The sequence below is a fragment of the Homarus americanus genome, unplaced genomic scaffold (genome assembly GCF_018991925.1).
Source record: "Homarus americanus isolate GMGI-L3 unplaced genomic scaffold, GMGI_Hamer_2.0 scaffold52512, whole genome shotgun sequence".
NCBI classification, from domain to species: Eukaryota; Metazoa; Arthropoda; class Malacostraca; order Decapoda; family Nephropidae; genus Homarus; species Homarus americanus.
This window is the reverse complement of record NW_024735442.1, coordinates 13384289-13394589: the sequence shown is the minus strand read 5'-3', so window position 1 is coordinate 13394589 and position 10301 is coordinate 13384289. Positions and strand designations below refer to the sequence as shown.

The 10301-nt window shown below is 35.1% G+C and overlaps 1 long non-coding RNA gene across 4 annotated transcripts; it reads left to right on the top strand.

The window, feature by feature from the left end:
• The first annotated feature begins 3262 nt into the window (after positions 1-3262).
• Positions 3263-6866, top strand: LOC121871031. Of its 4 annotated transcripts, none has more exons than XR_006089819.1 (4): positions 3263-4139; positions 4233-4273; positions 4305-4713; positions 5053-6866. It is a non-coding gene; the product is annotated as an uncharacterized LOC121871031 (long non-coding RNA). The 4 variants fall into 4 exon arrangements; XR_006089816.1 differs by having other exon boundaries at positions 4889-6866; XR_006089818.1 differs by lacking the exon at positions 4233-4273 and having other exon boundaries at positions 3264-4057; positions 4889-6866.
• Positions 6867-10301: the final 3435 nt, after the last annotated feature.

The following is a 10301-nucleotide window of genomic DNA, read 5'->3' as shown; positions in this document are numbered from 1 at the left end:
TATGTTGAAATGAGCTTATCAAATGATGAAAGTCTCCAGTCATTACTTTCTTACTGAATTCTTAGCTGTCTCTAATTAAAATTCTGTAATGTATCTTCACAAGCTCTTTGTCAAGATAATACAGCAATAAATTTTTAAGTGATGATAGGCCTCCACTGGGTATAAAGTGTAACTGCCTCATAGGAATATTTCACTGATGGTGTTGTCGGCTTTTGATGCAGCAGTGGTACCCAGGATTATTATTTGTGTACATTTTAATATATAAAGATATTAAAAAGCAGTCTCGCTTATACAGTATACTGTGTACTGCTTTTAAAGTTCCTAAATTAATTTGTGTAGAAAACTTATTGCTTGTTTAATTGCTTGCAGATTATGTACATGATCTATATACACCTAAGAGAAAGAATCACTTCATGAAAATTGCCTTATATTGGAACATATCAGTGTCATAGACATGCCAATATATTTATGATTCATCCAGCTCACTCCTTTATCACACTTGCTAACTTTGTCCACTCATCCCATTGCACTGCATGATTACTGATAATTAGGAACCTTAGGTGAATACATAACTACTCCGAAACTGAGCATGAATATTGAGCTATAAAGTCATGTATACGTAAGACTGAGTGAATCGAGCTTCTCATTACATCCCAGCAGGAGGGTGGTGAAGCTTTCTGTATGCCATAAATATATGTGGGTAAGCATGTTTTGTGTCACTACTTAATAAGTCTTTTCTGTATCCTTGCAATGTATGGAAGGGAAACCACCATAGCATTCGCTAGTCGTGTAATTATAGTGACATGCATCTATTGTACTCCACCCGACGGGCTCAGGGATAACACATACAGACCTTTAATCCTGGGGTGTTAACCATGTATCCTGTTCTCTGCTTCTGCATTAATGTTCCACCCTATGCATATATATTTTTGTTTTATTTATTCTGGCAGAGTCTTTAAATAATAATACAAGAGAAAATTAAGTTGGAGACTGTCTATGCAGGAGGCCATACGAACTAGTGAAGAGAGGTCCGGGTCACATTACGGAGGCATAAAGTTTGTTATTGCCACCACTGAAATGATTAACGAAACTAAGTTCATGTGTTAGTACGGATCCGTTAGCAACTCCTTCATATTTCTTTTATAAAACAATTTGCTACAACTCCAATAAATTCAATACTTACTCTATACTGTGTTAATCTAATTTAGCGAATGCAAGGTTTTACAGCATGTGTTTGTTATGTTGTTAAGGGTAGTGATACCCCTCAGTCCCAACAATGAGATATGTTATCAAAAGTTGATGAAGCTCCTCTATAGGCTATAACTAAAACATATTGACATCACACCTACTAATACATGATGCACTGATATGTTTTTGTTCCTATGTGTGTGAAACTTTGTCACACGAGGCAGCACCCTCATATTATTCTGTAATGTTTTGTTGTTTACAGAATTAAAGTCCCCCAATTCGTATCAAAATGCAACTTATTCATGTAGTAATTCTATACGAGTCCAGCTTGGCACTTTAATACAATCTTTGGAAACGTCGCTATGAACTCTTTTTAGTAAGTTTTTAAAGTTATGCAAGAACGTTTTAAATGGGTTTATGGCTGATATTTTCACAAGAAACGGTTTTTCCTGCATATAATATCATTAAATAAAGACACCATCTCGTAGAAAGATAAATCAGATCATGAAAACGAGAGTTACACTGAAAGCAACAGCGTGAGAGTTTACAAGTACGTATGCAGGTAATTATACGTTTAACAAGAGTGCATGTTTCCGTGCAATATCCAAAAGCCGTATCAGCACTTTAATAACATTATGAATCAACAAAAACATACAGTATTTACCGATGTTGAATACAACACTCGCCTAGCAACCTAATGGGCACTGGTCTGGCCTGGAACAACCCCAGTGGAACCAGTTGTGAATGGATTCCTACCTATTGATCAGGAAGTAAAGGCGTTGAGTGCAGTGCCGGCCATATTGTGCACACAGACATAGTAATCATTTTATTGCATCCACATTGCCTCTATTATGAAATCAGGCATATTGAACCCAATTTCACTTCCATTTTTTTATACACAGAACAATACTGTATCTGGATGTAGTTCAAACACTTAAAATCTGTTAGCTTTACGAACTGATAACGGTAATTAAGCTTTTTAGCTGAATCTCAGATCGAGACACTTAGAAGTTGAGGCAATTTTAGCATGTTTTTATATACCTGTGCATAAGCCAAGTTTTTAAGATAACCTTTTTGTAAAAAATTAAGGCAAACTATAATTCCGGCTATCGACGCTCACAGCGGTCACACAAGGCGTGTCCAACTTCAGCATCGCAAAACGTAACATTCAAGGTGGATCTTAGTAACCTTATTACTGTGGCAACTACAGCTCTTGTTCTGAGCTACATCAAGCTTAGACAAGAAAAAAACATTTGTCAACTCGTCCATGGTATACTCGGTAACTAGGAGGAGGAATACAAGCATGTCACGAGCAACATGAGCATTGCTATCAAATCAACACTAGTACACGATTAATATGCATTCATAAATTATTACATATATTTTATGTATTATGGTACCTTTAATTTAATACATTAACAACTCTCCTTTAAACTCGGTAGTGATGCTGATCTCATAAGTGAAGACCTAAATGTCAGAGTTAAAGGAAACCGGGTACACTAGCTAGAGACTCCTCATCTGCTACCAGATTTGTCTGCCAGTATGAAACATTGCCAGTTTAAATGCTCCTGTGAAGCCCCTTTAGTTCAAACAATAACATTATTTGGGATCAGCCGGCTTATTTCACCTGATGAATAAACACCTTAATGTTGCTTGGGGGGGTTAGCTTAGGTTAGCATTATGGTGTTTCATCACCAGGTAAAATGATCTACGATATCTATTTTCTAGTGATCCAACACCTTTGAGCATTGACATCACTGCATGAGCTATCTTAAAACATGAGAAAATAATTACCAACTATTACGGGTATGTGTGTGTACCAACTACCAAATGATTTGTATTTTTTCAAATATATATATATATATATATATATATATATATATATATATATATATATATATATATATATATATATATATATATATATATATATATATATATATATATATATATATATATATATATATATATATATATATATATATATATATATATATATATATATATATATATATATATATATATATATATATATATATATATATATATATATATATATATATATATATATATATATATATATATATATATATCAGGGGACCACTGTGGTCAGGTCACACCGGACAGCGTCATTAGAGTTGACTTGTCACAGGCACTTTACACAGATAAGTGGCTGAGTCATCAGCGTTAGATAATATAAATCATAAGTGGAGTTGAGAGGGTCACATTGCCTAAGGTAATCGACCGTGACCCAGAAAATCCCAATGTATGCTATGGCCAACCTTTCCCAGACTCGGTTATTGACCTGCTGTAAGCATTTTGGGACCAGACCCAAAATATTCAGGAGATATAATTTGTGAATCACTGTTTGGTGAAGAGAAAATTCAGAATCGATATTGAATATCCAGAAGAATGTTACACAGTACTAATCTAAAAGAAGTCTTGTAAATTTAAAACAATATGTCTCGATATATTAAAATAATTTCTATTCTGTGATTGTCTGTGAACAAGGATAATTAAAGTTATAATGATTTATTTTATTGATAACAAAGATCTTTAGTCCTATACTGTTTCCATCCAATTGTTGCCCAACACATAATCAACAAGGAATCACAAAGTGGCACTTAGGAAGCCAGGAAAGGACCAAATATTCTACAGTGTTAGTAAAAGATGTGGACTTACTTCATATCTACTGACATCAAGCCTGATAATCTTTTAATTAAACATTTATGTTTGACAGCTTTTTGGTTGATATTAGAGTTGTTCATGTTGTATGAAGACTAACGGGTGTGATATTAGAGTTGTTCATGTTGCATGAAGACTAACGGGTGTGATGTTAGAGTTGTTCATGTTGTATGAAGACTAACAGGTGTGATGTTAGAGTTGTTCATGTTGTATGAAGACTAACAGGTGTGATGTTAGAGTTGTTCATGTTGTATGAAGACTAACGGGTGTGATGTTAGAGTTGTTCATGTTGTATGAGACAAGTTACAGACTAACAGGTGTATGTGATAGAGTTGTTCATGTTGTATGAAGACTAACAGGTGTGATGTTAGAGTTGTTCATGTTGTATGAAGACTAACAGGTGTATGTTAGAGTTGTTCATGTTGTGACAGGTGTGATGTTAGAGTTGTTCATGTTGTATGAAGACTAACAGGTGTGATGTTAGAGTTGTTCATGTTGTATGAAGACTAACAGGTGTGATGTTAGAGTTGTTCATGTTGTATGAAGACTAACGGGTGTGATATTAGAGTTGTTCATGTTGTATGAAGACTGACAGGTGTGATGTTAGAGTTGTTCATGTTGTATGAAGACTAAGGGTGTGATATTAGAGTTGTTCATGTTGTATGAAGACTAACAGGTGTGACGTTAGAGTTGTTCATATTGTATGAAGACTAACGGGTGTGATGTTAGATTTGTTCATGTTGTATGAAGACTAACAGGGGTGATGTTAGAGTTGTTCATGTTGTATGAAGACTAACAGGTGTGATGTTAGAGTTGTTCATGTTGTATGAAGACTAACAGGTGTGATGTTAGAGTTGTTCATGTTGTTGTAACATGAAGACTAGACTAGCGGGTGTGATGTTAGAGTTGTTCATGTTGTATGAAGACTAACGGGTGTGATGTTAGATTTGTTCATGTTGTATGAAGACTAACGGGTGTGATGTTAGAGTTGTTCATGTTGTATGAAGACTAACAGGTGTGATGTTAGAGTTGTTCATGTTGTATGAAGACTAACGGGTGTGATGTTAGATTTGTTCATGTTGTATGAAGACTGACAGGTGTGATGTTAGAGTTGTTCATGTTGTATGAAGACTAACGGGTGTGATGTTAGATTTGTTCATGTTGTATGAAGACTAACAGGTGTGATGTTAGAGTTGTTCATGTTGTATGAAGACTAACAGGTGTGATGTTAGAGTTGTTCATGGTGTATGAAGACTAACAGGTGTGATGTTAGAGTTGTTCATGTTGTATGAAGACTAGCGGGTGTGATGTTAGAGTTCATGTTGTATGAAGACTAACGGGTGTGATGTTAGAGTTGTTCATGTTGTATGAAGACTAACAGGTGTGATGTTAGAGTTGTTCATGTTGTATGAAGACTAACGGGTGTGATGTTAGAGTTGTTCATGTTGTATGAAGACTAACGGGTGTGATGTTAGAGTTGTTCATGGTGTATGAAGACTAACGGGTGTGATGTTAGAGTTGTTCATGTTGTATGAAGACTAACGGGTGTGATGTCAGTATCTTAACAGTACTGTATGTAAGATGATACTGTTTTTGTAGCAGAACCTCACCATTTATATTACATTTACTCCAACCAATAGAAATAAGATATTTTTACCCCAGTCTTACTTGGGGATTCCATTTTTTACTTGGCCCAAATTTTTATTTTTTCATAACAATAATAATAGTGAAGAAGAAAATCCAGGAATCTACAAATTATGAAGAGAGTTTCATGGTGGTATCTAAAATACATGAAAACAGTAACTTGTATGTCCATGTAACTTCTTGATGACTTTTAGTTTTTACACCATTTGTTGATCATGAAGTTTGGAGTGAAAGAGATTTAAAAAAAAAAAAAAAATCGTAAGTGACAATGACGCTTGATTTATTCTATAACACAAAAGTTTATAAGAAATATGAAAAACATTCAGGCGGAAATAATATTGTAACTGGAAAACAACTGTTCTATCTCTTATAATATTTAGTTGTTGATGGGCTGGTGTAACATTACAGCGCTAACACCTAACGAATCGTGAAACTGGTGTATGATTGCCCGTTATCACCAAAAAATTAACAAAATTGATAAAAACAATTGAACAAAATAAATATTTAAGCAAACAATATTTGCGAGAATCCTATATAACATCAAGTTAATATAATTTATAAACTCAGCACACAATTTTAGTACAAGATAACAACAGAAATGTTGCTCTTTCCTCAAATTACGTTTTAGCTTGTCACTCATAATGAACTTGTGTAGGGCCTATGATTTGATTTTACAGTGTTTTATGTTTGTAAGCTGTAGGTTGTGTTGGAAGAGGTTTAAGCAAGGATATACTGTAGTAGCTGGTCACTATCTTTGCCTTTAGTAAAGTCAAAGCCATATTATTAGTCAACGAGGAATATGAAGCCTATTCCCTAAAATAGAGAAGACAAATTTATATAGCTACGAAAAGATAAGCTTCTTTAATTTACTTAACTCTCTTTTGATTATGAAGGCTTAAATGTTCTACCTATTATCTAAGAAATAATGATGACTAATAGTTTTCAGAATTTACAAAGATTGGTTACGCTACCAACCAACGACCTTGCTTTTACCGTAGTCACCTATATAACTGAATCACTGATTTCCGTTTATGTTTTTTGGGTTTTCACTTCATAGTTTACATTGCACGCTTTTTTTTAATTGGAGATGTGCTTGCTTGCTCTTACCTTCCAGCTAAAGCGGTATTAGCCTCTGCTTAAATGCCTTACCCCGTGCTATGATCTAAGTCGAATTACGAACATGTCCGTAGTAATGCTACAGCACAGATAGATATAGATGTAATCACCCACAATACAGTATACTGTAAATACCTAAGTTGTCAAGTTATGTATTTTGTTCATGTGAAAGAGTTAGCTCAATGACGTTGAAGTCTATAGAGAAAAAATATATATACTGTATATGAATAATGCAGAGTTCTTTTATTTCACCTACAGTTTTGCTGTTTCTTTTCAATATCCAATGTCTTAAAAAACAATTTAGGAGAATGAAGGGCCTAGTATATTCACATGTATGAACTCAGAAATTTACTTAATAGTCTGCATATGATTTGGTAACTCAATAGATACACAGTTAAGTACAGATTTTCTTCAGTTTAGCTGCCATCGTTCATACATAGTACAGCAGTGGCGGCTCGTGCATAGGGCTGCAGAGCTGCAGTCCCCCCAGACACTCACTGCCAGGCGTATGATTCCTTTAGAGAGACAGCTGAATAATACACTACCAACAAATATATCATTTTATATGTTATTTAATTATTTTCAATACGTTGCTAAGTGAATTTTCATTAAAATCAGACCAAAATTTAAGTTACTTTCATAGTTGCTGTCAATGCTGTACGATTCATGTCTGTTATTAATTGGCGCCGCCGCCGCACCACTTCTGGAGACAATGAGCTGCACTTGAAGCAGCTCAGTCTCGTACAACGTGTTTACATTGCGTGTGGACGGTGTGGTTAAATCGTGATTTGTGTAAATCAGAAAGTCTCATAGACTTGTTGGAGATGATGAATGACAATAATCTACAGTCAACATTTTCAGACACTGTCAAGTTGCTGAAAATTTTAATAACAACTCCAATGACAATGGCAGAAGCAGAAAGGTGCTTTTCAACTTTGAAGAGAATTAAAACTTTTTTGTGCAGTACCATGGTGAATGACAGACTGTCTGCTTTAGCAGTGATATCCATTGAAAATAAAATGATAACAGAAATAAAGGATTTTAATGAAATAGTAATAAACAATTTTGCTACATCAAAGAGCAGACGTGCGGACTTTATTTTCAAGTAATACATGGTGAATGACAGACTGTCTGCTTTAGCAGTGATATCCATTGAAAATAAAATGATAACAGAAATAAAGGATTTTAATGAAATAGTAATAAACAATTTTGCTACATCGAAGAGCAGACACGCCGACTTTATTTTCAATTAATACTGGTCCATCACCACCTCGGCCATCCCTTCTACCACCAACACTACTACCATGCCCTGGGAATTCGTGGACATCAACTACAACTCATACCTGAGGTAGGTCAAATTTGTGTATCCTACTGTTGTGTGAGGCTTGCAGTCCCTCCATTTTATTTTTCACGAGCCGCCACTGTTGTACAGTATCTGTATATATCAATCAAACATATTAACATCCCACAAACTTGTTTGGCCACACCTTACAATTGCATACCCAGAGCAATAGTAGTTCATACAACGCTACTCCTTCTTAATTTGAATTTGCTAGACAAACACTTATTCCCGTAGTTTTAGAACCCCTAAAATGGAACTTCATATATCTAATCCTAACCCAGAATAATTAATTGTGCTCGGGAGATTTTCTTCCCACCCTTGAGTAACCTGATATTTATTTCAACCTTTTAAACCTCCAGAGGGCAGGGGCTCCCCTCAGCTGAATAAAATCATCTGGTGTTAACCGGAATGAAATCGCATGGCCTAGGCCACAATAAAATACCTAAGGGATACTTTGCCCACTAAAGGGTTAATCAAAATAGGTTCTAAAGCGACTAAGAGCTTGAAGATGCTGTAGTTGAACAGTAATAGAGGTGAGGCATATAGACTAGTAAGGCAAATAGTGGGTACGTATAAACAAAGATGTACAGTATTACCCCGCCTAACGCGGTTTCACTTAACGCGTTTTATCATATACGCGGTGCCTCGCCAGAGCTGAACTTTCACTTAACACGGATTTTTTCCACATATACGCGGTGAGTGTCCGGCTCGAGACGCTATTTTTAGATTTGCCCCACCCGCCACCCTGCCTGACTGCCTGTTTTAGCTCATAAAATTCATACAAATTACCCGGCCAGAATATAATCTACATTGCTGGAATTCTTATAATTTGGTGATCATTTTGAATATAAACATCATATATTTTGCATTAGACATACAAATTTTAGATAAAAATTTTTCTCAGAGTAACTATGTTATCTTTTGTGCAAAATATATGACATTTATATTCAAAATATTCCTGGTCTTACAAGGAATCCAGCAATGTCAATTATATTATCCTAACTTTAGTTTGAGGTATTATTTATTAAAATTTAGTGGTTATCCCACACATCTCCTTGGGACGGTTGGTGGGGGGTGGGGGGGAGGGAGGGACCGACCGACCATCTGTTACCCCGTGAAGAATTATTATTTTTTTTTTATTAACTGAAGATATTTGTTTTAGCTCATAAAATTCATACAAATTACCCGGTCTGAATATAATTTACATTGCTGGAATTCTTATAATTTGATGATCATTTTGAATATAAACATCATATATTTTGCATTAGACATACAAATTTTAGATAAAATTTTTTCTCAAATTAACTATGTTATCTTTTGTGCAAAATATATGACATTTATATTCAAAATATTCCTGGTCTTACAAGGAATCCAGCAATGTCAATTATATTATCCTAACTTTAATCTGAGGTATTATTTAATACTAAATGTTAAAAACCCTGGAAGGGAGGATTGGTGGGGGGTGGGGGGGAGGGTTGGGACTGACCGCGCGGTTGGAAGAGGGGGGGAGGCAAGGTGGGGTACTTTGATTGACAGATAGTGTCGTGAAGATTATTTTTTTTTTTATTAACTGAAGATATTTGTTTTAGCTCATAAAATTCATACAAATTACCCGGTCAGAATATAATTTACATTGCTGGAATTCTTATAATTTGGTGATCATTTTGAATATAAACATCATATATTTTGCATTAAACATACAAATTTTAGATAAAAAATTTTCTCTAGGTAACTATGTTATCTTTTGTGCAAAATATATGACATTTATATTCAAAATATTCCTGGTCTTACAAGGAATCCAGCAATGTCAATTGTATTATCCTAACTTTAGTTTGAGGTATTATTTATTAAAATTTAGTGGTTTTCCCCCAAAAATTTCTCTGAGAGGGAAGAGCCGGCAGTGTAGTGTGAGAGGGGGAGGGAGTTGAGTCCATTATTTGAATGGACATTAACTTGGCGACTGTATTTCTCTATTTCTCTTAAGTATTAATTGTGTGCATGTACCATCATAAAATTAAGATGTTATTTTTACTACAACATAGGTATGTGCCTTCAAAAAGTGGAGTTTGGGGGTCGGGCCGGTTTCTATTGGAATTAATCCCATATGTTCTGTTGTTCACTTAACGCCGATTTCACTTAACCCGGGACCCTCTGGGTTCAATTGATCGCGTTAAGTGGGGTACAACTAGTGTTGATAATGAGGAAATTAAGGATGCTTGAAGAAAATACACAATCATCTCCTGGATGAGGAGTTCGGCTGGGACAGGGGTAGCAGCAGAGCCAGTACAGGGACCATGCTCAAGGTGTAAAAGAGTATGGGCGAATA